Raw genomic sequence first — 27,902 nt, 5'->3', positions numbered from 1 at the left:
AAAAACATGGACTTGAAAACTTTTAATGGAATAAAAGTGAGAATTTTACTAGATAATTATGCTAAAAAATAATTAGTTTTCGATGAATTAATTTTTTTTAAATTAAAAAATAATAATCAGTAGCTTAAAGGGGGAATTTCATTTCGATGTTAGTAAAAAAAATATTTTCAATTTAGTGGTTAAAGTTAATTAAATTTTCTTTCGATATTGCAAAGTTTCCACTAAATTAATATTATTTTTTTCAACTTTTCATTAAAATGGTATTCCCCTTGCGTAAAAAAGAACAAATACAGGATCTACCTATTGCGTAGAAAGAACTATCCAAAGCATGCCACTTACCAGTTTTGATCATCTCAAGCTATTTTAATTAAAATTAAAAAAAAAATGAAAAAAAACTTCAACCCTTCATCCATTCCACAAAAATACCATGATACCAGCAGAGCATTATACAACACTACTACTAGATCAGCACCTCATAATTAAACCCTAAATCAGCACCTCATAATTTCATACAAATCAACAAGGAAGTTCGTCTCCAAGCTCCAATTTGCATATACAGTATTCTCTCTCTAATAATAAAAATTCCTGGACAAAACAAAACCAAATTATCAGCGCAATCAATGGTATTTAATTGTTGTATCAACCGAAACAACGGCAAGTTACAATGCAAAAATGGATTGTTTATGATACCTATAAAATTCTGAATAAATTATCAAATAGATCCTAATAGTTGGATTTAATCTCCATCAAATCCTAATAAAACAGTGGCTAAAAATAATTTTTTGTAACAACTTTTTGCATTTCGCTAAAAATTGACAATTTGTGATTTTTTGTCACAATTTTCATAAATTGTCACTAAAATTTACAATTAGTGATGTTTTTCTATGATAAATTTTTTAAACTCACTGTAAGTTGAAAATTAGTGAATTTTTTTGTGATGATTTTTTTTAAACCATTGCTAAAACTTATAATTAGTGACATTTTTTGTAACAATTTTCAAACTATCGATGAAAATTAACAATTAGTGACGTTTTTAATAGTGTTTGATGAAAAACGCCATTAATTATCATATGACCTATTTAACAATAAATCTACCTATTAGGACCTATACGTAAATCCCCCTAAAATTCTCAAACGGATGAAAAATTATATACCTTTTATCTTTCAAGCAAATTTCTAACATAGTAAGATTATGGGTTAATTACATTTTTAGTTCCCAAAATATGACTAAATTGGAACAGTTTTTATACATTGGGGAAACGATTGACACAATTTAAACATTGAGGATCAAATTGAAACACTTTCATACATTAGGGACCAAATTGACATAACTTAAATACTGAGGACCAAAATGACACAACACTCATACTTTGGAAACCAAAAATGTAATTAAGCCTAAGATTATGATAGGGCCCTAATCTTGGCAACTTTACCAGAAACCAAAAAAATAAAAATAATAATAATAATAAATAAATAAATAAAAAGGTGGATGGGCAAAATTTAGGAGGGCAACACTATTGCCAAGGAAAAAATTATGTTGAATTGACAAAACTGCCATCCAAGTCAATTCTCCTGTTAGGGAAGTCAACGATGACTGAGAAGAATGAAAAGAGAAAATTTGATAATAGCCACCCCAAGCAAGTAAAGACTCGTTATAGCGACCCCGGTCTTTTTCCTTTAGATTATTGTATCCGGACTTAGGTTCCGTGGACACTGTCAGGATATATTGGTTGTTGTCGTTCTTTAATCTCTTTGTATTTGAGTTATAGGATGTGTTAGGCGGGTCTGTTACAGGCCGGTTGAGTTTAGATGCCAAAACTAGTTGCCCAGATTTTGACCTATCCGCTCGAGCGGGAGTTTGACGCTCGAGCGGGGATTCTTTTGTTGCTTGTACGCTCGAGCGGGGGTTTTGGTGCTCGAGCGGGATTATCACCCATCCAGTATTTCCTGTGCAGTGTTGGACGCTCGAGCATGGGATTGGACGCTCGAGCGGAAATGTGTGAGTGCCGCTCGAGCGAGGAGTTGGTTGCTCGAGCGGGGGCCTGGTTCTGCAAAAGTACTGGGAGTGCGTATTCGACGCTCGAGCGGGAGTTTGGACGCTCGAGCGGGGAGTCGACTACATCAGTCTGAGATTTCACTTTTTGGATCACTTTTTGACCTACTTTTCTTTCTTAACTTTTAGAAAACCGCCCCTTGAGAGTCTCTCTCTCTTTCTCTCTCTCTAAACCTGCCTTCTCTCTAAGAATTGATCTACCTAGGGTGAGTATCTAACCTTGGTCCTTTATTAAAAAGATAGAGTGAGTCAAGGGCTTTCATTCAATCTGAACGTTTGGTGGTTTGGAGCACTTTGGAATTTGGGTATTCATCTTCGTCTTCTCCATTCGGGTTATTTTCTTCGAGGTAGGGATTTCCTACTCCATCCTATAAGTTTTGTTCTAAGTTTTGGTATTTTGATATGTTGGGAGTACTTTGGTAATTTTGGGAAAAACCCTAGTTGTATTAATAAATTAATTTGTATAATTAATTTAAGGAAATTGGGGAAAATTGGTTAAATGCATGAAATTGAGGAATTCATTGATTAAATGGTGTAGTTGGATAATTAAAATCACTCGCCTATTGAATTGTTGATATATTTATTTCCAGTCTAGAAATAACTGTTTTGGGCTATCGGTGGAGGATAGTCGTGTTTGTTGTAGACATTGCATGTGGATTAGGGAAAATTGAAACTAATCAATTTGTTTAAGTCATAAATTTAGACTATTGAATTAATACAGAAATTACATGTATTAATTGAGCATTGCACATGCATATTGTTTGGGAGGAGATAGGGGATGTACTCCACGGTTTAGGGGAAGATAGGGGATGGACCTCTAAACCGGATTTTGTTTGGGAGGAGATAGGGGATGGACGCCATTAGCATCACTATTATGTGTGCTTATTATATTGAAGTGTTTTTACATGTTATTGATACAGCACTACAATGTGTATCAAACGGGAAGTATGAAGTGTTTTGATATGAGCCTGAGTCTCATTTGTTTTGTTGATATTGAAAGTAATGTGAATATGATATATAGTTCACTGTTGTAAGTTTGGCCAGGTTCTGAGCCATGTTGATAATAATGGAAAGTGAAATGGGTCTTAGACATTAGTGACATGAGACTGTATAATGATACAATTGATTATCTTGGTTAACCATCTATTGAATGCTATAGCTTTATTCAATGCTTATATTTGGTTTAGTATTTTTCTACTGGGCTGTGGCTCACCCTTTATGGGAACATCATTTTCAGGTTCAGGTGATAAGCTACCTCCAAGGACTTAGCTTGGAAGGGTTGGACTTTTTGGATTTTGAAGACTATCTTTAGTTAGTTGTTTTTATTTGGTAGTACATGTAAACATTCAAGCCTAGGGCTATACTTGTATTTGAGTTAGAACTCATACTTTTGTGTCCAAGTGTTGGCTTGGAAAGATGTAAGCCCGTAGGGCATTTAATTTGATGTTACATGTAATGCTTTTATTTAGTAATACTCTGATGAATGAGATAATGAATTGTTTTCTTTAAATATGGCATGTCAATGATATATATATATAATGGGTTTATTTTGAGGGCGTGACACTCGTTATCCAGATAATTAGATTACTTGCAATTGCTGCTGACTAAATAAATGGAGAAACCCAGTTTCAGGCAATGCAACTAGTTCAATCAGCTCATCATGGCTTTCGTGTGGATTTCCCGACTCCACAAGCGATACAGAAATCTGTGAATTTAGCAAGAAGCAAAACTAAAAACTACTATTCTTTACCATAGATCCTTTGTTTCTCTTACAAATTTACTTGAGATTGCAAAGAAAAAAGATGTTATTTTTAAAAGGAAGAAATTGGCAAAATGGTAGAATGTTACATGGTAAACCAACTAATTTGAAGAAACACAAAAGGACTTCCGGCTTCCTGAAAACAACTTTACCTGCATACATCTAAGAATAACTTCTGGAATGCAACACCTTCGACAAAGGCCCCGCACAATGTATGTAGCTGGGGCTTCCAGGGAACCATCTTTGCTTGAATACCAGGCATTTAATCGTGAGATCTCCATTGTTATACCAGCTTGAAATCGAACAAGCTCTCCTGCATTCATACATTATATAACCCAGAAGAAAGTCAATGTTGTTTTAAACAATATACAACCTATAACTAGCGGCTCACATCCAGGTTGTTCATTGTGTTTACATCTCCATTTACTAAATACCATGTAGGACAGGACATATGATGTCAAACAGCTCCTAGTAATTCCTGTTGGATGCCTTGTATTAGACTTTAACCAATCCGACATATAGAACCAAATCGTATTTCAGCAAATTTAGACAAGGACCTGAAGGTATTGGCCAATTTGTGACAGAAGAGCCAACAATCCAACTGCCAATATCCTTTTTTCAAGCAACGTGCGGAAAGGGCCAAGAAACTTTTGTAGACTTTCAAATTATCCCATCAACCTTTGTATTTTAGTTGTAAATTCTATTCAACACATAAACATGGCATGATTTTTTTGGAAACAAAAAAGTATTTAATTAAAGCCACAAGCTTGTAACTCTGTATACATGTTCATATATACATATAACAAGCTTCTATTTTTTCAAGGTGTATTTGGATGTCCCCTCAAATTTGATTAGTTCTATTGCACATCATGTGGAATCTGAAGTAAAAGTTGATCACCTAAAAAATTGAGCCATCAAGTAAAATAGGAGTCTTCAACCAATTCCAGTTATCAGATTTAGGTTCCAAAGTAATGCAGTTACAACAAGTCCTTACCTTTAAAGCCAGCAGCAATCACTGTAGCAAGAATACCACCATCATTAAGTTCATGTGTACCAAGTCCATCACCATCTGTTGCCAAGCCGCGAAGAACAACCTCAATGCAGTAATTGTCTGTTGATGAGATAGAGACGCTCACCTTGCCATCAAGTAAAAATGTCAGAGACAAAAGATGTGTGTGTATATATATATATATATATATAGAGAGAGAGAGAGAGAGAGACCTAACTTAAAAAGCTTATGTGATGAAAACTAGTTTTTTTTTTTTTTGAACTAGATGAAAACTAGTTTGGAAGAAGCAAATTTTACATATTACATAATTATATCCTACACCTCATCAAAATATGTAGATTATACAAGACTTAAATATCAAGTGATTCATAAACAAATCAACTGATATGTAATGGTATTGTTTCAGGAACTAAAAGGTTTAATTTGAGTTGCAGTCAAAAGTTTTTAAAGGCGAATGCGTAACTCGAGGTTTTTTTTTTTTTTTTTATTGGCACCGGGTGTCCGGATCACAGTCTGACTAATTCCCAAGGGTGCACAAGCCCTCGGCAAGGATCTTTCCGCAAGTGGACCACGGTTAATTCAAGGATTTTCCCCCAATCTGATAGCTCCAAGAAATTGTTAGCACCTCAGAGGTTTCGATCCCTGAACCTTGGAGGGAGCACACCCCCAAGACCCAAGGCTTCGCCTCCAGGCCAACCCCTTGGGGTTTAACTCGAGGGGAGGCGTAAGCCTTAATGCGTTGAGGCATAAGCCTTCAAAATTTATATTTTAATATTTAGTTATTAAATCAAATATTTTAAATTACTAGATAAATAAAAAAAATTACTAAAATATAAAAGTGTAAATAATTTTCTCCTTAGATTAAACATTTCACTGTAGAGAAGGAAACTTGCCTTCATTAAAAGTGAAATCATTAGCTTTAGTGATTGAACTTCTCACTTGACCATTAACTGTGTTTTTTCTTGATTTATCATTTCCTCTTATAGAATATAGTTGCAAAAATGGTTCTTTTTATTTTTTGCTTTTTTTATGTTTGTTTCATCTACTAGACTAAGTTTAACAAGAGCCTAGGGGAACTTCTTCATATGCCCTCATATGCTTCTGCGCAAAAAATGTACAAGGCTTGACTATGATGTGCAACCCTTTGGGAAACATAGTCTAAAAATCAAAGCCTTGATATGTTTTACCTTAGCCTTGAGGCAAGGTGAACATTAGGGCGAGTCTCAGTAAAACCTTTTAATACTTTGGTTGTGGTATGAAACCCAAGAAGTAAGGAACAGACAACACAACAAGTTCCAAATACAACCACAGTTGAGTCATGGCTAATTATCTATTTAATATGAAATTAAAAATAAATTATTGATTTTTTTTACATAGCAAAATTTCTATTTACTATATGAAATAATAACAAATACATCATGTTCTACATATAAATGTTGAAAAGAATTAGGAAGAGAACTTAATGTTTTGCTTTTAGAAGTCAGAATTGACGAACAATTTTGAAGTTGTAAAAGTTCAGGGTTCTAAATAATAAAAAACCCAAATGATCGATAAATATATAAATCCATACTGCTAATTGTTCTTTGAACTTTTCAAAAAACCACATGTTCATACTTTATACACCAAATTCTATGAAACACGGACACTTCATCTGACGTAACATATCAGTGTCCAACACATCTGGTACACAAATATGTTCGGAGACGCGGCAGATATGTGTTGGACACGCCCTCTCTTGTGTCCCATTTTTTTCACTTTTTTTGGTTGTTCTACACACCTCTGACATTCTCCGGACATGTGTGTCCCTTTTTGGAACAATCCTTGGACACGATGATGGCTTCAAAAAAAAAAAAAAAATCACTAATTTTGTTCATGCAGCCTACAGGAACCCTAGATCTACGATTCAAAGAAAAAGTAGAACTAATCATGCCAGCATAACCACAATTAATGTTAAAAAAAGAATAGGCAAAAGAAAAAGAAACGAACTTACCTAAGTTCAGCTTAGTCTTCTTCAACAAATCTTTACTTTTTTATTAGGGTTTGTAACCTTTACATCTCACCAAATGGGCTAGGCTGCAATACTCTCTTTTTTGTTGGTATGTTGTACACCTGTTATGGGATTTGTTGGGTGTTTTATTCTACATTTCCATCGATCGAATTCATTATGCAAGGCTTTGTATTTGGATCTTAGTTGCACGAAGCAGGGGTGGGGAAGAGTGAGCATATAGAAGTTTTTAAGGTTGGGAATGCCTATGGAAGCGTGTATATATTTCATATATTAAATGTATAAATATATTCTAACAATTAATTTTCTACGTAGAAATAAAATATGTATTAAAATATGAATAAGAATTTGTGATTGATGTCAATTCCAAATTGTTTTTGTCAAGTATGAATACACATATTATATAAATAGAAAGTACTATCATTAGTTTAAGTTGTTATTCTTTTGTTTCTTTAATATTTGTATGTTTTTCATTTCTATCTTAGTTGAGAGCTAGTTTCTTCCTTAACGGAAGGGAGTTTCTTACAAGTTTCTTACTTGGGAGCACAGAAACACGTTTCTCAATAAGAAGCGCCACCTTAGTATAAGTTTTCTGCTACTAAAGTTTGGATATCATCAAGTCCATCATTTCAAAGGAAGATACGTGGAAAAGAAATATTGCAAACAAAAAAAAAAAAAAATAAACTAGTTTATTATTAGATAAAAACATGTCCAATAAAAAAGAAAAAAGCATAAAACTCAATATTAATTTAGTATTTTCGAAATTGATGAATATTGTAATATATATGGCATATAAAATATATAAAAATGTCTTTTCACGGGTCCATAGACATGTCGTGTCTTGCTTTTTTGAAAATCGTTGTGTTGGCAAATCCGAATCATGTTGTATATTTGTCACGTGTCAAGTGTCTGTGTAATAGATGGACCTAATCATGGATAAAGTAGCAGTGACCTTTGGAAAAAAGTGCACCTTAACACATTACCAGACCATCCCACTTAAAATAATGCAATCAAATTTGGCATATAGATCCTTAAGGCACAATGAAGCACAAAAGTGTAAAGCTATCCTCAAATTACCAAAAACTAATATACCATTTCATTTGGCTGCTATCCCTCTGAATCATATGACAGGACAAAAGGAAGCAACATACCATGAGCTAGCGATTTAAGACAACTTCCTCGCTTACTGAAGAATAAAGGGCACTCATTAGTGTTGAACACAAGGTGGCATCTGGGCACATACATTCACCAGAAGGCAGACAGAGCATTGCAATGGCATGCAATTCTAGGAACAAAGGTTCTACTGATTCATAAACACGATCTTCAGTGGGAACCAACCATGGATTTTCTTTTCCTAAAAAATAAAATATATCAATTAATTCAAACCTGAAAGCTCAGAAGTGGAAGAACATAAAATGATGTGACCAAGTCAATGATCCGTAATAAAAACTACACAAATAAACATCGTGGCTAATCCAATGATCTCTACATGCAATGTTTGTAGCATATAGTTAAATCAACTCACTCAAGAGCAGTGAAAATGATGAATTTAGTGTTTCCTTAGCTGCGACAATCGCTCTTTGCTTTTCCTCGACTGACAATTCAAGGGGAGAAACTTCCACATTCTCTAACTCAACTTTCAGCCAGTTGCGATAAGTTGCATCACAAGAGTAGTACTCGCTCTAATTTAATGAAGCATTGTACAAACTTGCAGTCTTAGAAGTGATAATGTATCGAGGCCAAAAAAAAGCATAAACAACATTGAGTGCAATGAACAAAAACAGATCTAAAGAAACCATACCCAGTCCTGGAACTCTCTTAGGTTCTCAGAAACATCATGATCCTCAGTAGAAAGAAGAGTTTCAGTTGGCTGTTTCAAAGGCTCAGGAAGAAAACTTAGCAATGTGTGGGCACCTATGGGCATTGCAGGCACCCTCCACATGGAAATAAGAGCAAACTCCCTGAACAGTATGTTGCTACAATAACAATGAAAGATCAGTATATAGCAAGCCAACAAGATGAGAACAAGAAAATAGGTAGGTAAGAAAAATAGTAAAGTAATTAGTCAAGCATGTATAAGAATAATGCAAGAAGAGACCACAGTAGCAGACAATGGGAGAAACTAGACAAATTCAAACCACAAATAGATGGTAGAGCTTAATCAAAGGAACAAGAAAAACATGTTCAAAACCTGGGTTACCAGAAAACGCTAATACCCTAACAAATTACGTATTGGTATGCACGTTCCAAAACATGGTACATTTCCGTTCCAAAATGATAAATTTAGTGATCCAAAGCGATTCCCAAAGTTTTTTTCAATATATGTCCTTAAATGTTACCTTAGGAGGAAAAATATCAAATATAATGAACTAAAATCTAAGGTGAGTTAAGTTTTGACAAGACAAAAACATGAACAAAAAAAAAAAAAGGGTCATAATGCTAATAGAAAATATTACATTTATTGGATGTCTAATAGTTTTAAAAAAATTATTTTAGAAGTACCTTAAATTTTTAAGTACAATATATGCAGGTCTACCCCTATCATACCACATTTTAGAGCTTGTGGCATACCACGTGCCCGTTCTCGTTCCCGTTCCACGTACTGGAACGATCCATGTCCCAGGTAACATAGTTCAGAACCCAGAAGCACTAGCATTAAAGACAATATCACAAATGTAATTGCTTCCAATTTTAAATCATGTAAAGAACAAAAATAAAAATAAAAATCACTAAGCTCTCATCATTCACTGAAAAAAAGCATTTTTTACATGATTTGTGGACATGTATACAAGTATCGAATGTCAGTACTAGAACCAAATGTATGATATGGAAAACCCCACAATTCAAGACACGGGGAAAATGACTCATATTTGTATTCATCTAAGTTCCATTACCCTCGTACTAAATACACTCCTGTAACTTGGTAGACATCAGATGGGTAAAGAAATTTATAACTAGGTGAGGCCAAAGCCAATTAGCTGGTGTTGGTTCGACCTATTGAAAGTATTAGGAGAAAGTCAAATTTAAGCATAACTATATGGGTGAGAAGGAAATTACCTAGTGTTTATTTCTCCAATATGGGGAACAGATCAAACTAGGAACAAACCTCACATTTGGCGTAGGTACAAACAAAACCTTTTGTAATTTTTCAACAAAGTGACTATCTTCATGCCCAAACCTTCATACTCACACTTGATAACCCACATTTATCCATAATTTGGTAGAGCCATTCACATTGATTATGTTAGTGCAATCTATGAAGCATCGACGCTTCAAAACGAGTGTCGTAGCCGTATTGGACATGCAGGCATTGCGGGGACATGTATAGGACACGCCACATGTCGTGTCCCCTTATTTAATTAATTCATTTTTAGGGGACACGTGGCACCACTTCGGGGACACATATAGGACACACGGTGTGTCCCCTTATTTATTTTCAAAACAAGTGCTTTTGGTGAATGTTGGATGTTTACAGTGTTTAAAAAGGCTCTAGGCGCACCGAGGCGATACGGTCTGCTATAGCCTAAGCGCGAGGCGCGACGTGAAGCGCGTGCCTCACCAAAGCGAAGCTCAAGTAGTAGAAGAAAAGCAAAATTATAAAATAGGCAAAATTTTCAACATAACAAATATATATATATATATATAATATTTAAAAAATCATAACCATTTTCGATAATTTCTGAACATAACATTCAATCTTCTAAAAATTAAAAATATAATATCCAACAAAAGATATAAAGTATAACATTCAATCTTTTATCACTTTTTGCTCTCTTTTGACTACATTTCGTCATTTTATATTGAATAGTTTTGAATCCCTGTGGGTATGTCCACAAAAAAAGCACTTAATCAACAATTGGAGTAGAAAAATGGGTAAAGCCCATGAGGCCCACGCCTTGCGCCTCAAAGAAAGCCCTCGCCTCAGCGCCTAAGATGCGCCTCGCGTGTTGCGCCTCACCTCGAACTGTTCAAAGCGCAAGGTTGCACCTCATTGCGCCTCGTGCTTAGGCGCGTGCCTAAGCGCGCCTTTTAAAACACTGGATGTTTATTCTTTTTTTCTTAGATTTAAATAATTAATAGATCATCTATAAAAAAAAAAAGAAAAAGAAAAAAAAGAAGAAGACATAAATGATAAGTGTTAATTTAAAAGTTTTTTTTTTTTTCAAAGAATTAGTGTTAGATTTTGTTAATTTTAATTGTTTGTAGATGTAATATTTATCTACATAGCAAATAAAAATATATGAAAAAATATTTTATTGTTGTGTCACCACCGGGTCTGTGTTGCATTTTTTGAGATCACCGTACCCCGTGTCCATGTTCATGCTTCTTAGAGTGCAACTAAGCATATAAAGAAAAATAAATGATAGGGATCATTCTAAAGTATTTACAATTCATTTAAAGCTTCAATAATTACTTGAGTATATGGGCTTATGGACCACTTGTTTCCAAGTTGAATCTGGAGGTATGCAGAAAAGCCTCTTTTTGTGCATGGTGTTTTATTTTTGAACTCAACTTCCAGTTGCAGCCAACAAATCACCAATATGAGGGGAAAAAAAATAAGAATTCCACTCTAATGGACACATCCTCTGAAGACTCAAGAACGCCTAGGCTGCTTCAAGTGACAGGACAGGACAGGAAAGGAAAGGAAAGGAAAGGAAAGGAAAATCATTTTCTTTTACTGTCATGTACACGTGTTCAATTGTTACAAGAAAATGTAGGTTCCACCATAACTATTTCCTTTAAGGAACTAGTTTTCCTCAAATCCTTTCCTATAAAAAGTACAGGATTCAGCATCGCGGAAAAGTTGAAATTATTTTTTTACATAAATTTTCTTTTAAACTGAATAAATAACGAGAAAACAAATTATTCCTATTTTATTTCCCTTTCCTTTATGTTAAACCATTTTCTCAAGAAACATTTTCCGGTCACAATATATGCCTGACATCAAGTTGTGGAAGGGGGCTATTCTTTTTTGACTTTTTCTTTACTGTTTATATTAGAATGAGTCTTCATGAGACAATTTTTCTACATTTCAAGTGGATTCAAAGCCTCATAGAAGGATCTGCCTTTACAAACTTCACTTTCTAGAGTTGTTGCCAGGTGTTTCACATATAAAATATTTTTCCAACCAAAGAATTTTCTTTCACATATTGCAAGGCCTTTAGTTTAAAGCTACTATTGATATGTGTCACGCCCCACTTTTTATTACTCGGAGTCATTACAAATTCTTTAACTTAATTCAATTTCAGAGATAACATGCGGAAATAAACTCATACATTCAATCCGTAGAAGTGATTAACAATACTCTCATTCGTATGCAAAGTAAATATTACATGAACTAACTTAGTAAATTGCCCTTGGGCTTACATCATTAAAAGTACAAGAAGAAGGGTGTAACCCTTCACAACAATGGCATTCCGCCAACATAACAGAGGCCCCGTGGCCAACAAATAAGAAGATCCAAATCTTGTAGCACACCCTGCTAAACACCTGAAAAAGATTCAACAACGTGGGATGAACATATAGTCCAGTAGGGAACTCAACATGCTCCTTAACAATAACAACATTACAGATAGCTATGATCATGAACACCAATTCTCATACTAGAATAATAATGTGACAGTTTATACAAAATATATATATGAATATATATATATGAACTTTTCTTTAAAACAATCATTTAATTCACCGCTATAAGCGATTTATCCTTCTTTTTCCTTTCATTAACCCCCGTTCCCAATCTTTTATAACATTAACAACTATTTAGAAAAAAAAGATTCACAAAGCCCATTACTCTTCCATTTGCCACACATACAACAGATGTGCCTTTTCAAAACATATTTGGCATTTCGATGCAATTCCAATTATATCATAATTATCCATACACACCTCTATAAAAAGGTAACAACTCAACTACATACATAAAATCAATCAATGAGTCAACTCGTCCCTCCAACACTGTAACAAATACAATCCACAATGTTTCCAGATACACTGAAACAATAACAAAACAACAATGCACTACTAGCTATATGCGTAGTAAGCCAAAGATACACTTCTCACAACAATCTACCAGTTTACCAGGCGCTAGCTGGAAGGGTATGGTACCTTAGATTATCAGCGCGTCAGTTCTCCAGGCGCTAGCTGGAAGGGTATGATACCTCTGATTATAAGCGCTGAACACATAAGTGTGTGGAGTCCATCCCCTATCTTCTCACACACACTGGAGTACAACCCCTCTCTTCTCCCCAACCGGTATACAAATATAATGTAATATAGCATTTCATTACATATGATGTTCAATCAACAATGGTGTAATACATACACAACAATTCAACACAACCTTATCATCCTCCACCGATGACCAAAATCTCCAGATGCATGCATATAATACATCTATTAACAGACCCAACTAACATGAGATTACAAAACTCAGCAACAACATGAACATGGTAATTAAAGCTATACCCCACACAAGTGTGTTCAACACTCAAGATACAACATTCCAATTTTCTTATACTTGTTTCAAAATACCTTTCCCATTTCACAAAATGAATTCCACTTCCTTTGTTTTCACAAAAATCATTCCCATGGACCAAAGCCATACTTCATTTAAATTCACTACATTCTTTTCAAAGCCATTTCAAACTAATTATGCACATTAAGTCATAAACAATAAATTAGGGTCTTTCCTTCCTCTTTCTCAATACTGACCAAAAAGGCCCAATTAACATCAACAAACAACAATAACCACAATTAAGACTCATAATACCTAAGTATTTACCCAAAGATCAAAACCCCTCAATTAATTTATTAAATCAAATAAGAAAAATTTAGGGTTTCCTCTCCTTTCAACAACCACATGCTAATTAACACCCCAATTAGCTCAAACCACAACTAATGATAATAAACCCTAATTCAACAACCAACCCAAGGTTCAGTCCCATGATTTTCACAAATCCAACATGATACAATTTTTATGCAATACAAAAAAAATACCACATGTCTATCTATAGATGAAGTATTGAAAAGAAACAAGGAGAATCCCTACCTCAAAAGAGAACTCAAAAAGAGATGATGACCCGAAATCCAAGAGCTCCAAATCCACTATTTTTCAGATTAGAATGAAGCCCAAGCCGCCCTCTATCTTTCTTACAAAGAACTTAAGATGGATTCACACTAGAAGTAGATGAAAACCTAGAAAGAAGATGAGTTTAGAGAGAGAGAAGTCGGACCTAGGGTTTGGAAACTAGAAGAGGATGAAAAGACTGATCAAAACCCGCTGCTGCCTATTTAAACTGGACAGGCTCGCTCGAGCGACCAAACACAGGAAAGACTCGCTCGATCGAAGAAACGTTCGCTCGAGTGAAGAAACACTGCTCTCAGGTCTATACTAAACGCAAACGCTCGCTCGAGCGAAGAAACCCTGGCTCGATCCACTAGACACAAAACTCAACCCTCGCTCGAGCGACCAAACTCTCGCTCGAGCGACCAACCCAAATTCTGGACAGTAACACCTGGTTTCTAAACCCAACCAAAACAAAACAAACCTGCCCAACACATCCGATAACTCAAAAGAGAAAATAAAGGATGACAACCACAATTATACAATGAGAGAATCCAGGGAACCTAAGTCCGGATACAACAACCAAAAGGAAAAAAAAAAAAAACCGGGGTCGCTATAATATGTCTTTGTGAGAATATATTGTATATATTCTATATTAGGCATAGTTCTGATTGTATATAGTAGGCTTGATTTAGGCACGATTGTAATTATGTTATATTAGGTATGATTGTGATTATGTAATCTTTGTATTTCCTCTTTAGTTTTAGGTAACGGGTTACATATACTGAGGTTTTGATGCAACTATATATACAATTGAATATACAAATTTCTCATAAAACCTACAGTCTTGACATATAAAATCATGAAATTCCTTTATAGATAATAATGGATCCACTATAGAGAAAACTACAACCAAAACATTTCAAATACCATCAATTCCAAACATGGTTATTGAGAAGTTGGCAATGTTTTTTTTTTTTTTTTTTTTTTTTTGATCAGCAACAGAAAAGAAAAATTTTATTAAGGCACAAGGCCAAAAAGAAAGAGAGGATGAGGCATCCTCAACAAGGAAAAAGAAAAAATACATCCAAAGAAGACAAACAAAACCAAAAGACCACCAACTACATACTATTCAAAGCAAACCGACACCCAATCTGAAGCAATCAAAAACAAAGGGATCCCGCGGAACACAGGACTCGCCGAAGCCCAAAAAGATGCCAAGTATCTCACTTTATCCCATAAATAATCTATATCACTATTTCCTCCTTCGAAAATACGCCCATTCCTCTCCAGCCAAATGACCTAGGAGATTGCAAAGACTACACAACTCCAAAGAACTTTAGCCCTCTTTGACCTTCCAAAAACTTGAAAATCAAATAATAGTATTTGAGCAACTCCTTTAGGAGCCACCCACTGTACATTGCCCAAACCAAATGCCCCATTCCACAAAAGCCCTGCCACCGAACAACGCAAAAAAAAGATGATCCAAAGATTCTCCACTTTTGCAACACATTATGCACCATTGAGGATTAAGATACCATGAAGGTCTTCTCTTTTGCAATGAATCATTTGTCAAAGTGCCCCCATGAACCAAGATCCACATGAAAACTTTCACCTTAAGAGGAGCACATGCCTTCCAAATCTTTTTGTGAAACAAAAACTGAGGTACATGCGGAATATCAATGATTTTATCCAGAAAGGATTTGCAAGTAAAAGATCCTGACGAATGAATATTCCAAAACCATCGATCCTCCAAAATTGGAGACAAAGAAACATTTTCAAGCCTTGACAATAAAGATATCAACTCGGGAACTTCCCTATCATGAAGATGACGGGAAAAATTAAAATTCCACGAACAAGGAGCCAGCGAAAAAACAGCCACGGACGAAACAGAACAATTATGAGATTGAGAAACTCTATACAGAAGCGGATAGGATTCAGCAAAGGACAAAGAACCCACCCAAACATCTTCCCAAAATCTTACCGTGTCCCCCTTACCCACCCTCACAGAAATGAATTGGGACCAAATTGGATAAATATGAGAGATAGACTTCCACGGAGCACGCCCATTACCCCTAGAAACCACCCGAGAGTCCCTACCATTAACATGCAGCCCGTATTTACTTTTGATAACTGCATGCCATAATGAATCGCGCTCAATTGGGAATCTCCATAACCACTTGCCCAATAAAGCCATATTTCTAGCCAGTATATTACCAACTGCCAAGCCCCCCTTCTCCTTTGGTAATGACACCGTTTCCCATTTCACCAAATGATCCTTCCTTCTTTCATCCTTCCCTTCCCACAGAAAATCTCTCATTAGCTTTTCTATGGTTTTTGCTACCTTGACCGGAATCTTGAACAAAGGCAAGAAATAAATAGGAATCCCACTCAACACTGTTTGAACCAAAGTGTACCTACCCCCACGGGACAATAAGGCCCTACTCCACCCTTCTAACCTCTTACCTATCCTTTTTACCACTGGATTCCCAAAACTATCACCTCTTGGGTTACCTCCCAGTGGGAGGCGTAAATACTTCATAGGAAAAGTCTCAATTGCGCAACCAAGCAAATCGGCCACACTTTGAATCAGTCTAGGATCGGCATTAATACCTGCCACCCTACTCTTTTCTAGGTTAACCTTAAGCCCTGAAATCACCCCAAAGAGCCTTACCACAGAAAAAAGGTTTGCCACTTGGCACTCGTCCCCCGTAGAGAAGAAAATAGTGTCATCTGCAAATTGCAAATGTGACACACTAATTCTATCTCTACCAACCTGTAAGCCTTCAAACAGGCCTACCTCTTTAGCTCTGTCTATCATCCTACCTAACACATCCACTACCAAAATGGATAGAAAAGAAGATAAAGGGTCTCCCTGTCTCAACCCTTGTGAGGCCTTAAAACACTTCCCTGGCTTACCATTAACTATCACCGACATATTACAAGACACCAAACAACCCCTAATCCAAGATCCCCGTCTCACACCGTACCGTTTCTTATTCATCACGAAATCTAAAAAACGCCAATCTACATGATCATACGCTTTCTCAAAATCTGCCTTGAACACAATGCCTACCTTTCCCGACTTCCGACACTCCTCTACCACCTCGTTTGCCACCAGAACCACATCTAGAATCTGTCTACCTTGCACAAAAGCCCCCTGTGTCTGAGAAATTGTATCCCCTACAGAACATCTCAGCCTTTTTGACAATACCTTACCCAAAATCTTGTAGAGTGATGTAATCAAACTAATGGGTCTAAATTCTTCCATTCTAATGGCTCCCTACCTCTTAGGAATCAAACAGATAAAAGTGGCATTTGTACATAAATTAACCACCCCTGTCTCGTAAAACTCCATGAAAACTCTTACCAAATCCCCCTTCACCACCTCCCAGCAGTCTTGAAAAAACCACCATGGAAAATCCGTCTGGACCCGGAGCCTTATCCCTTTCATACTCAAAAACTGCTTCCCTAATCTCATTTTCCTCAAAAGGTCGCTTTAACCACATCCAATTTCCTGATCAATAGGCTGCCACTCAAGCTTGTCTATCCCAGGCCTAACAATATCATCCGCCGAAAACAAATTAGAATAAAAATAAAAAATCCCCTGAACTATTTGCTCCTCTATCCACCACTACACCTGGCCTTACTTCCAATCGCTTAATGAATTTCTTCTTCCTTTTCCCATCCGCAATTCTATGAAATTTTTTTGAACTAACATCCCCTTCCTTTAGCCATTTCATCTTTGCTTTTTGTGCCCAAAAAATCTGCTCCCTAAGATTCAACTCTTCCAATTTCAAACCTAACTCCCTCCTCTCTCCCCTCAAGGCCTCAATCTCACTCCCTTGCATCTCCAAAGTATCTATCTCCTCAATCCTGCGCAAAACCTGACATTTAGTTGATTCCAAGTTCCCGAAAACCTCCCTATTCCACTGTTTCACATTCTCTTTAATTACTTTCAACTTTCTCATGAATCTATAACCCTCCCACCCCTGACAAGTAGCAGAATTCCACCACTCCTCAAAGGCCTCTTTAAATGAATGATGTTCCAACCGCATACTCTCAAATCTAAATGGAGCCGGACCCCACCTAAAAGGACAACTCTCAAACATCACTGGACAGTGATCAGATACCAATCTTGGTAATGCCTCCTGCCTGACATTGGGAAAAATCCCCTCCCACCCCAAAGAAAATAAAAATCTGTCCAATCGACAACATACCCGCCTTTCCCTTAAATTAGACCATGTGAACCTAGCATTAAATAGAGGAGGGTCAACCAACTCGCACCCTCTAATAAAACCATCAAAATCTCTCATACTCCTATTGATTATGTTCCCATTAAGCTTTTCCGAAACCTTCCTAACCACATTAAAATCCCCCCCTAAACACCAATTAGGAGGGCATAACCCAAATAAACCAAATAACTCATCCCACCAATCCTTTCTCCTAGAAGGGCCATTTGGACCATATACCCCCGACAGCCACCACTCACTGAGATCTAGATTCCTAAACCTAATTGATAGTGAAAACTCCCCGACTACTGATTCACACTCTGACACAACCCTCTCATCCCAAATACTTAAAATACCTCCTGACCTTCCCACTGACGGTACAAAAGCCCACCTTTTATGTCTAGTTCCCCAAATACTTTTAATAAAAGTCCTATCACAAGCCTCTACTTTAGTTTCTTGAAAAATGACTATGTCAGGTTGATGTGTCCTCAAAAAACCCCTAATGATCCCCCTTTTCTTTCGGGATCCCAAACCCCTCACATTCCAACTAACAATCTTCATTGATAATCACTGTCACCCCTAACCTCCACATGCCTTCTGTCGTAATTAATTGTACTCACCAAATTCCTTAACTCTCTGGCCCCCTTTCTAACCGAAACCCCTCATCGTCTAGTACTCTCTCCTCTTGTGACACTATTATCCACTCCACTACCATCACTCTTTACCATTTAAACTTACTAGGGGCAGCCCCATAACTTGAAGCAAATGCTTGAAATGGGGTACTTCATTCTCCTCAATTGGACATGACGCATACTTGCTTAACTCCATCAATCAACGCTCTGTCTCTACCTCACTATCCCTCAAACTACTAAAAACACAGCCTCTTCTGTGCAAATGCATTACAGAAGCTCCCTCTTGAGCATCATTTACTCGGCCTGCATTTATATTTGCATTATAGAATACAGGGTTAGTGATAGGAACATCCCTCATGGCTCCCGAGATATCTGGAGTGACTCCTCTATCATCCCTTCCCCTAACAGAACACTTGAGACCAAGACACTGAGAAACCCCTATCCCATCCCCAAGAGAAAAAGAGTCAGGAATAACAATGTGACCTTTCTGTGATGACAGTTCTGTATAGTCATGATGAACAGAGTCACTGACATGATCCATTGTTTCGGAAACCTCAATTTCATCCTCCTTGATAATGTCGTTCTCAGTTTTGTCCTCCTCAACATTGTCCTTCTCAGTAAAAAGATTAATAAGCTCGAGATCAGATTCTTCTTGATCTTCTTCTTCACAACCTGAACCAGAGTCATACTCTAAACTCTCCTCAGACCCAGACCCATAAATATTTAAGGCTTGCAACACTTCAATAGGTTCGAAACACCCTTCATCCACCTTTCGACTCAACAATTCAGCATCATTCTCTTCTTCGATTCTTTCATCGACCCATTCATCCACTTCCGCCGCTAGGCTCTGCTCTCCTTCAACAGAGTCGTCCACCCTATCAGCTAAACCAAGTTGAATCTCCTCCTGCGTTAGTCAATCCTGACTGTCCCTCTGTAAATACCCATCACCTTCGCCATCGACACCTCCTTTTGTGCCAGACGACAGCCGTCGCTAGATCTCTCTCGCTCCAAGTGGTTGTGCTTCGTCTTCGATCAAATCGGGTCGAACTTCAGCTCCCAATGGTTGAAACTCAGCCCTAATTCCCTCCTCCAAGATATGAGCCGCATTCATATAACCCACTGGGCCCAATTCATTTGAATTGAGCTCGTCACTTCTATTAGGCCCACCATTATATTCCTTGTATTGTTTAGAAAATGGCCCATCCCTTGGAAAAACAGAAATGGGCTTTTGATAATTAAACTCCTGGCCCACATATAGAAAATCACTTGAACCCAAAATTTTACTCGGCCCATCATGTTCCTTCTGTGGCCCATTCAATATCATTTTGATCCCCCTATCTCTTGGTCTTCCCCCTACCTCCACTACATCACCGAATCTGTCCCCAGACCCTTCAACTCCTTCGCCCCTTCGACTTCTCCTAACCAAGCTTCCACGTGTCCTCCCTGACCCATCAGCTTCCATGTCATCAGCGATGGGATCGCCTGAAGGTGCTGGTCGGAAAACCTTTGGCCACGTTTCCACTTGGCGGCGCACTGTCTTGGACAAAGATTTTAGACGAACCATTGACGATCGTCCTTCCACCTTCACCACCATGCACGCAGGCAGAAAACCAGAGTCGAAGCCTGTGACTTTCAACCTAGCCTCAAAAAGATTATCCAAAGCTATGGTTCTTCGATCAACTTCCAACAAACCACCACATTTCTTTTCTATGATCTGGAAAACCTGATCATTCCAAAAGGTAAAAGGCAGATCGCACACTGGCAAGTTGAAAAAAAAGATTAGCATCCATTACATTGGCAAGTTGAAAACGAGTTGAGAAATACCTAGGTGTAGAAGTTATTATTAAGGATGGGATGTTGGGGTTAATAGTAGGGTTGTTCATTATACCTACTAACCTGCATAAATCGTCCGACACAGATTGCCTCATGATGCTAGAGACAATTTTGAGCAAGTGAATGATTGGCTACGGTTTTCTAATATATTATTTGACCAGTTTGCGGTCGGAAATGGATACAAAAAATACACACCTGGCCAAATAAATATAATTATATAGCATTTTATACTGGTGGCCTTGGAAGTACACTTGTGTCAGTCTGAGTTCTCTATGACAGACTGCTACACTTTCTCATAACCATTCAATATCTTTCTCTCATAAACCCAAAGACTTTCCCAAAAAACAAAGATACTTTCTATCTCTCACTCTCTCTCACTTTCTCCTATTTTTCTTCATAGCCATTCAATGTTTTTCACTTTCATAAACCCTAAAAGTCTTTTCTAGAAAACTAAGAAGACTCTCTATCTCTCAGTCTCTCTTCTAGGTCACTCACACTCTGTTTTTTCTTCTCTCCATGGAGTCTTAAGAAATATTCTACCTCTCACTCTCCCTCTCTCATCTCTGCTTCTCTCTCTTTTCCCTTCCATCTTCAATCTTCCTCCTCTCTTTAATGGTGGTGGTGACAGTGACAGTGACAGACAAGGGTGATCGTGACGGCAAGCATTGGCGGTCATGGTGGTTGCAGATGCGGTTGCAATTCTCTCTCTCTCTCTCTCTCTCTCTCTCTCCCTTTTCCCTCATTTTCTTCCTCCACTCTCTCTTGCACAGATCTGTAAATATATACATATATATAAGTTTTAAGGTGTATTGTTTTGAAATTTGAATTTCATTTTTTATAAATTTTTTTTCTACTCTTTCTCTACCTTTGCTGGATCTTCAAAATCGATTGAACTGACTATTAAACCGAGGTCTATGATTTGGTTGATTTTGAACAGTATATCGATCGATAACGGGGTGACTGATTTCTTCACCTGATGGTGTCGGTTCAGCCGGCGGACTAAGGGTAAACCTGACCCGACTCAACTCGTGATATAGCGACCCCGGTCTTTTCCCATTTGATTATAGTATCCGGACTTAGGTTCCGTAGAGTCTGTCATTGTATAATTGTTGTTGTTGTCCCTTATTTTCTCTTCTGGAGTTAGGATGTGTTGGGCAGGTTTGTTTCAGGTTGGTTGGGTTTAGAAACCATGTATTACTGTCCAGAATTTTGGATCTTCGCTCGAGCGAGGAGTTAGTCGCTCGAGCGAGCAGTTGTTTTTAGTTCTTCGCTCGAGCCGGAGTTTGGTCGCTCGAGCGAGAGTTTGCGTTTAGCATAGACCTGTAGTATTGCATTCTTGGCTCGAGCTAGCTTTTCTTCGCTCGAGCGAGGTTTTCTTGTGTCTGGTCGCTCGAGCGACCATGTATTCGCTCAAGCGAGCCTGTCCAGTTTATATACGCAGCAGCGGGTTTTGATCAGTCTTTTTCATCTTCTTTTTGATTCCAAACCCTAGGTCCGACCTCTCTCTCTCCCTACTCACCTTCTCTCTTAGGTTTGATCTATTTAGAGTGGGTTTCTACCCTAGTTGCTTTATTAAAAAGATAGAGGGAGTCGAGGGCTTTCATTTAATCTGAACATTTGGCGATTTGGAGCACATTGGTATTTGGGTATTCATCTCTGTCTTCTCCATTTGGGTTGTTTTCTTCGAGGTAGGGATTTCCTACTCCATTCTATAAGTTTTGTTCTAAGTTTTGGTATTTTGATATGTTGGGGATACTTTGGTAATTTTGGGAAAATATGGTTAAATTCATGGAATTGGGGAATTCATTGATTAAATGGCGTAGTTGGTTAATTTAAATCACTCGTCTATTGAATTGTTGGTATATTTATTTCCAAGTCTAGAAATAACTGTTTTGGGCTATCGGTGGAGGATAGTCGTGCTTGTTGTAGACACTGCATGTGGATTAGGGATAACTGAAACTAATCATTGATTAAGTCATCAATTTTGACTGCTGAATTAATACAGACATTATGTGTATTGATTGTGTGTTGTATATGTTATGTGTTTGCATACATTGTATTGTGTGGGAGGAGATATGGGATGTACTCCACGGTTTAGGGGAAGATAGGGGATGGACCTCTAAACCGGATTTTGTTTGGGAGGAGATAGGGGATGGACTCCATTAGCATCATTTTTATGTGTGCTTATTTATATTGAAGTGTTTTTATTGATACAACACTAAAATGTATATCAAACTGGAAGTATGAAGTGTTTTGTTTTGAGCTTGAGTCTCATTTGTTTGTTGACATTGGAGGAATGTGAATTTGATATATATAGTTCACTGTTGTAAGGTTGGCCAGGTTCTGAGTCATATTGATAATGTTGGAAAGTAAAATGTGTCTTAGACATTAATGTCATGAAACTGTATAATGATGTAATTGATTATCTTGGTTAACCATCAATTGAATGCTATTGCTTTAATCAATGCTTATATTTGGTTTAGTATATTTCTACTGGGCTGTGGCTCACCCTATATGGGAACATCATTTTTAGGTTCAGGTGATAAGCTACCTCCAAGGACTTAGCTTGGAAGGGACTTGGATTTTGAAGACTATTTTTAGTTGTTTGATATTATTTGTCAGTACATGTAAACACTCAAGCCTAGGGCTTATTTGGATTTGAGTTAGAACTCATACTTTTGTTGTCCAAGTGTTGGCTTGGAAAGATGTAAGTCTGTAGGGCATTTAATTTGAGATTACATGTAATGCTTTTATTTAGTAAGACTCTGATGAATATTATAATGAAATGTTTCCTCTCTAACATTGCATGCTGATGATATATATAATTAATGGGTTTATATTTGAGGGCGTTACACGTGAACACTTGCAGTTAATATAGCATGCGTACAGGGGACAAAAGAAGACTCACAATTCCACCAGTCATCGATTATGGGACTTGAAATTTTGGTCAAGCAATACCACAAAAGGATTTTGATGCTGTGAATACTTATACCACCCCGACATGTGGTGAGCCCTGCGAGCACCACGATATTATCGCCATGCCTCTACATAACAAAGCTCGGAGACCTGACGATGTCCTCACAAGACAAATTGAGGTTGTATGCCTAGCTTGAGTATACACACCAAGTATAGATGCTTAGCTCACTAAAGCAGGTGCTGCCCTAACAGGCAAGCGCTCCAAAGTGAATGAGTCAAAGTATGAAGAGCACAATGCATGGTTGGGAGCATATGTGGCAAAGCCGAGTTCATTGCTTAGCCATAACCTACTCAATAACACCATGGCTCTAGAGTACCCAGCTTGCCTAGAGCCTATGTTGCCCATTGTTCTTTGTACCTCATTCTTTCTAGGAACACTCGAGAATGACTATCTCGACTCAATCAACATAACCTGGTCCTCAGCTTGCCTATGTCTCCCTTATGCACTCCCTATGTCTCCCTAGGCATTTACTAGTCAAGATCATTTAAGGATTATAGATTGGAGGCTAGGATCAAGGGTTTGTCAAGGATAACTGGCCACCCTAAGAAAATAACTCCACCTTGACTAGGCTTAACAAGAGGGGACATTGACCTTTCACTCTCGCCTACTACATGCCTTGATATACCTCCCAAGATATCATACCTACCCATGCAACTCCTATGATGACCTAAACAGTGAGTAATTTAAGCTTTAACAGTTAAATTAAGAGCTAATGGGTATAGGAAGGGATTAAAGTTGATTTGGGGGTGAATGGATAGGGCTTTGAGGTTGAAAAGTGCACTTTTTGAGGGCTGTGAATAGTAACCCAATATTAATAACTAGGGTATGTGAGAAGAAGAAGATAGGTTTAGGAATCAATCCTAAAATCCCTTGGTTATTATTGGGACTAAGAAAGCTTTCTTAGTTATTATCAAACCCTAATGGATTTTGGAGCTTTCACAGTCCATAAGAAAGCTTCAAAGCATTGAAATATTTTTAATATATTGACTTCATTAAATTATAAGCATTAGGTGGCTTTATATAGAACTAGGAGACTTCCTACACCAACTAGAATAAAAAAAGATAACTACTAAAACTATTTTTGACTTCCAAAACCAACTTAAGACCAAATACAAAGCATAAATAAAAACCAATTAAATAACTAGACCCATAAGACAACTCATGGGCAACCGCTGCAGCCCATGCCAACAAATTTGAAACTACTAAAATACCTTTAACTTAAAAAGACTAGAAAACAAAAAAAAAATAATCATAAAATTAGACTCTAATAATACTATAAACATAATTATATAAAATTCCTATAACTTTCTTTTTGAAATCATGCCAATGTCTAAATATCATCGCTTCTTTGAATTTAGCCTTCCTTGAGCCTCTTATATTCTGCATCCCCACCTCTGATCCCTGATACCTAATACCTACAGACTTGAGTTGGTAGATGTATATTGATTGACCTCTCTAACATTTGAGATAATCCTCCCACTTTTTCGATTTTTGTGCGTGTAGAAAACTGTCCGTGTAAATAGAAGAGACCTGTTGCAATTTTTATGGGACCAAATACAAATAGAAGTACAAATATATATATATATATATATACCTGTGTAACAGTGCTCGGAGGAGAAGTTTGGCACTAGAAGCCTGAGCATCATTAATAGTGGAGGGAGGTGTAAAGCAGAGCCATTGTACAACCATAGCCTTTTGAAGACTCTGCAACCGATGTTGCTCAGCAATATCAGATGATTTATCATATTTTCCAGCTTTGATTTCCCAAGATCTTGACAGAACCCTGTCAGAGTAGGTTGTAAATGAACTCCCCAGTTATAAAAATAATACTATTCAATTCACCCTGTCTCAAACAATAAAACTAAGGTCAAGGAAATAGATAAAAACCACTCAACAATTTCTTCGAAACTGCCTTTCGAATCATCTCTAGGAGAAAATGGTAAGTGCTCAATAGCAGAAACAAAGATTTTATATTTGACATGCACACTGGCCAAAGAAAAAGCAACATGTTACCACATTAAAAACAAACTCACAACTTCATATTTAAGAATCTTATAATCTTTCTGTGTATCCAGGATAGTTGGTAGCACAGCATTTTCCCTCCCAGTTCTACACACAATTTGTTGAAAAGGGAAATTAGAAGCATGTTTATCACACAGCTAGTGGGATATTTTACAGCAAATGAACAAAGAGAACAGTTATGAAACTATTCACAGTACAGTACCCATAGGCCAACGAAATAAAGAAGCCAAGGCTCCTCATTTCAAAAGAAACAACCATACACCTCCTTAATGACAACACGGATAATCTTGCTAACATAGTTTAGCTGAGAAAACCTGGACACAGTAACATTGTCACTGCATTCACAGAATAAACATGCTCATTATGTTTGCAAAATAGTGTACATTTATACAATACAAACATAATGAGCATGTTTAGAAACAAAAAATATCTAACCGTATGCACACACACAAAAAAAAAAAAATTTTTTTTTTTCCCATTTTGGTAATATATAGAGAGGACATAGGACCATTACAAAGACCAATACTGTTTTCTTCCGAACTATAGTATTTTCTAGAAATTCTCTTCTTTCAGTAACACATCTGTAAAAAATACTCAATCCTGGATTGAAATTACCACCTCAACTATATGGCCGTCTTCAGTTTTATTTAGGGTGAATCTTAGTAGCAGGAATCGTCTCAGACGGCGACAACTCCGAGGAAAAAGCGCGATTTTGCGCTTCTGAGGAAGGATCGCATCAGAATCGCGAATCTGAGGAGAGGGAAATGCGAATCTGATGCGGGAAGGGAGCACTATTGAGAGGGCAAGGAGAGTACCTGGTCGCAGGCTTCGATCCTCCGTTCGACGACTTCGATCTCGCCGTTTGACTTCCCCGTCGAAGCCCTAGTCTTCGTCCCTCTCTTCGAAGCCCTAGGTCTTCGTCTCTCTCTCTCTCTCGCTTCTCTCACCCTCGATCTCCTCTTCGTCTCTGCTTCTCTTTCTTCGCCTCTGTTGCGTGTCTTTCTTCTCCCTCTTTCGATCTATTCTCTCTCTCTCTCTCTCTCTCTCTCTCTCTCTCTTTCTTTCCCTCTCCGTTTTCATTTTATATAATATAATTTATCATATATATAAAATATATATATATAAAATATAATTTATAAATTATAAATTATAATATAATTTATCATAAACAATATAATTTTTATTTGTAAAATAAAAAATTATTTATTTTATTATATATAATATAATTTTTATTATTTATTTATTTTTTTAACAATTATTTCTTAACTTTTTAACATATAATAAATTATCTAGTTGTTTAAAAGAAATCTATTTAAATCATATATAATAAAAAAATCTTCAAAAATTTATAAAATAAAACATCTAATTTTTATTTATTATTTATTTAAACATAATTTATTATTCATTATAATAAATAAAATATAATTAATAAAAATAATACATAAGCGCTCCTAATTTACGACTCCTCTAAGTAGCCATGTTCCCCCGCTCCCGCTCCCGCCCCCGCTCCCGCTTTGTGCAACTAAGGGGTGAATTACAATACAGGGTGCAGGACCAAAAAAAAAAAAAAAATTAACAGAACATGGGAGGGTGCAACTCATTTTCTGATGGGCTGCAACTCAAACACTAGGGAGTTGCACCCCTCCATTTTGTGTAAATTTTTTTTTTCCTGTCCCACTGTTCGGTGATTCCCCCAATAATAAATAGTGAAGCACAATTGAGGCACCTGTAAATTGTGCACAAGCCTAAAGAAGCATCAACTCCAGCCCGACCAAAAAAATATGGAAAAAAAAAAGACTAAATAAATCAAACATAAAGGAAAAGGAATGAACAAGTTGGAGAACAAAAGAATGAGTAATGCCGTACACAAAACAAATCATACAAACTTTTTAACTCTTATATCATTGAAGTGAGTCCAGTTTCTAAAGTTTCATTATTGTACAGTTAGCATGAAAAATTTGTGATTTGTTAGTTTGGATAGCATTTTCCCAAAACTATTAAAAAGATGAAACAAATTTCAGTTCTGCCTTGAAAAAACACCTGTTGTTCAGCCTTAATTCCATCATGTGCACAAAGAGGTCAATGCAACGATGATGTGCAAGTTGAGAAGCATAGATACCAACCAACTCTTCATGGTGCTTTGAAAATAGAAATATCGCATACCTGGAAAATTAGAAATTGCATTTCCTAGTTAATGGTTGCACATAATGTCTCCTAATGCATGGCAATACCAAGCTAATGTAGACAATTGTATCTGACTTTGTTTAACATATTACCAAATCATATAATGGAAAAAAAACATAACCTTCGTCAT

General features: G+C 36.9%; 1 pseudogene across 1 annotated transcript; it reads right to left on the bottom strand.

Moving 5' to 3' along the window:
* Positions 1-342: 342 nt before the first annotated feature.
* Positions 343-27,902, bottom strand: LOC145816177 (nuclear pore complex protein NUP107-like; annotated as a pseudogene). The gene is made up of 12 exons (XR_014358630.1): positions 27,865-27,902; positions 27,629-27,751; positions 25,849-25,923; positions 25,454-25,552; positions 25,161-25,349; positions 8,628-8,802; positions 8,352-8,508; positions 7,978-8,180; positions 4,807-4,948; positions 3,965-4,125; positions 3,642-3,758; positions 343-585 (listed from the first exon to the last, which is right to left on the bottom strand). The product of XR_014358630.1 is annotated as a nuclear pore complex protein NUP107-like (transcript).

The sequence above is a fragment of the Camellia sinensis genome, chromosome 2 (genome assembly GCF_055761805.1).
Source record: "Camellia sinensis isolate YWXY chromosome 2, ASM5576180v1, whole genome shotgun sequence".
Taxonomy (NCBI): domain Eukaryota; kingdom Viridiplantae; phylum Streptophyta; class Magnoliopsida; order Ericales; family Theaceae; genus Camellia; species Camellia sinensis.
This window is presented reverse-complemented; position numbering and strand designations above follow the sequence as displayed.